Source organism: Adiantum capillus-veneris, chromosome 8 (assembly GCF_014529385.1).
Source record: "Adiantum capillus-veneris isolate H3 chromosome 8, ASM1452938v2, whole genome shotgun sequence".
NCBI classification, from domain to species: domain Eukaryota; kingdom Viridiplantae; phylum Streptophyta; class Polypodiopsida; order Polypodiales; family Pteridaceae; genus Adiantum; species Adiantum capillus-veneris.
The window spans coordinates 83,567,899-83,570,846 of record NC_140938.1 but is presented as its reverse complement, the minus strand read 5'-3'; positions in this window follow the sequence as shown (position 1 = coordinate 83,570,846).

Genomic DNA, 2,948 nt, shown 5'->3' with positions numbered 1-2,948 from the left:
TGGACAATTTAGAAACTACCACCCCAATATTTAAAAGTCTAGAAGAAGAAGGAAATATCTAGACTAGGTGAGTCCATGATAGTTGCGATAGAAATCCTGGTCAATAAGGTACAACAAGTTAAACAAAACTTGACTAAAACTGGGTCAATTGAATTTAGGGAAGTCCAAGCAGAAGGTTCACCTTAGGTTCAACCAATGGCCAGCAAAGAGGAAAAATGGAATTGTGAAGATACTGAAGACAAATATTCCAATTCAAACAACAGCTCTGGTAATGAGCAAGATGAAATTTATATCAAAGTCTGTGAAAGAATACAAAAGTTAACATTTGACCTAGATGATATCAGACGGACATTACCAGGCATTTGCAAATTTTACGAGATAGAAGAGGAAGGCTAAAGCTAAATCTAGAGCAACGGACTTGGCAGCTATTTGGGATGATGAGGTTCCAATAATTTAGATAGATTACAAGCTCAAGAAGCAATGGAAACCGTTATTTGGAGTAATCTTGGATGGAGGAGCCGGAGTGAATATCTTTGGAGAGCATCTGAGGAAGAAGTTGGGGATGACTGAGATAAAGTCAGCCTCATTCAAAATTAGAATGGCTGACCATAGAATAGTCCAAGATATTAGGTTTATTGAGAATATGGAAATCAAAGTAGGAAAGGAGAAGTTCAAAACCAGCCTTTCGGTATCGGATGTGTAAGGAGCCTATGGTATGCTACTAGGAAGACTTGGGCTCAAAAATGCTGGTGCAATTCATGATTATGCAAACCAGACCTTGACCATTTAATGGAGATTGATCTACGCGCTATACTTATGAATAAAGAACAAGTTAAAAGGAAAAAGAAACAATATCCATAGCAGTTCATTGAGATGAGCTCTAGAGAACGAACAATACAGTTGTATGGACGGCCACCAAAATAGTCACTTCTAGTAGCAGATATCATTTCAGTACATGCTGAAGAAGAGAATTTAATAATAGAGGAATATGAAATTCAAAATAGCCTATTGGAAATAGGAAATCCTTTCAATGATTATACAACTAGTATTCATACAAAAAAAGGAAGTTGAGTCCATGGCTAAAAGGAAGGGAGGAGGTCCAAATTGGCTACTTCCAGATGATTAAGAAGTGGAAGAATTTTATCTTGTCTCAAAGGAGAATCCCAAAATAATCAAGGTCAACAAGCATCTAAAATCTAAGATTAAGGAGAAAGCCAAGTAGTTGTTCTAGAAGTACAAAGAAGTATTTTCCTGGGAACACACAGATATGAGAGGCAAAGATCATGAAGTATGTGCACATCGATACCACTAAAGCCGGATGCTAGACTAATCAGATTACAGAGATATAGGATTAATCCAAACCATGCCAAGAAAGTGAAAGAAGAGATTGAAAAAATTCTCAAAGGTGGATTCATCACAGACCTGGCAAGTAGTGTGACTAACTGTTTCCCACAATGGTGGTTCCCAAGAAGAAGGCGAAATTAAGGGTATGTGTGGATTATCAGAAGTTAAAATTCCCAAGCAATAACTTAGATCCTTTTCCACTACCCTTTATATATATGATGTTAGATGAGATTACTAGACACAAAATGAATAGTTATATGGATGGATATAGTGGCTTGCACATGAAGATAGAGCCAAGTCCACAATCATCAATGAATGGAGAGCTTTCATGTATCTGGTAATTCCATTTGGATTATGAAATGCTCCATCAACCTTTTAGCAATGTATGATGAAAATTTTCAATGAATTTTTGCATAAATTCCTGGCTATCTTTGTTGATGATTTCACCATATTCTCCTGAAAAGAAATGCATTTATTATTTGGAGATGGTTTTTAAGTGGTGCAGAGAGAAGAACATTTTTCTCAACCCCTTCAAATGAGTAATTCATGGTATGGAAGAGATAGCTCCTAGGACATGTGGTTTCCAAAAATGGCATTTAAATGGCAAATGGCAAGATCAAGTCTGTTCAGTAGGCCAGAGAGCCTACAACGGTGTCTAAATTGAGCTCCTTTCTAGGATACATTAACTTTTACAAAAGACTTTTTCATATGTTTGTAGATAAATCCCTACCATTATATGAACTACCCAAGAAAGGAAACAAGTTGATTTGGACTTACTAATGTGAGGAAAGTTTCGAATGCTTAAAGGATGTGATCAACAAGAATCCAATACTTTGCGAGCCTAGCTGGGATGTGATTTTTCACTTCCATGTAGATGCTTCTAGAATGGCAATGGGAGCTATACTAGCCCAGTCCTATGTGAAGATAGACTACCTGGTCTACTTTGCCAATCACATATTTAGTTCAATTGAATAGGGATACTTTACCATTGAGAGAGAAGCATTGGGAATGGTATTCAATGCGACGAGATTCAGACACTATCTACTGGGAAAATTGTTTAACTTTTTTGTAGGTGAACATGCATTGTGGAGCATATTTTCTTTCAGAAGAATTGATGGATGTTCAAAAACATCACTAAGAGACAAACCAATTGATGTTGAATTATTTTAGACCATAGGTGAGTAAGAACTGGATCTAGGTTGACATGATGTATACAAGTTCCTTCAACTAGGGAGTTCTCCAGATGATTGGTCTCAGAATCAGAAAAAGGCACTGGTTATCAAAGGTTTGAAGTTCACTATCATTGTTGGAGCACTTTACAGACCCGGGACGGCGTCACTTTTTAGGATGTGTATGATATCACATGAGTTAACCGGAGAGGATTATTAAAAGACTAAAATGTATAAAAATGTATACATACAGAGGGGGGTGGGGGTTTTTTAAATAGGCTCACAGTGTAAGTATAGTATGTATATTGGGGTATTATTAATTACCCCTTGAACGCACGTGATATAGGGGTCTTTTGATAAGTGACTGCCCCGGGTGTATAGATTGGGAATTGATGGTGTAATTCAAGGAAGTGTGCCAATAAAACAACGTATGCA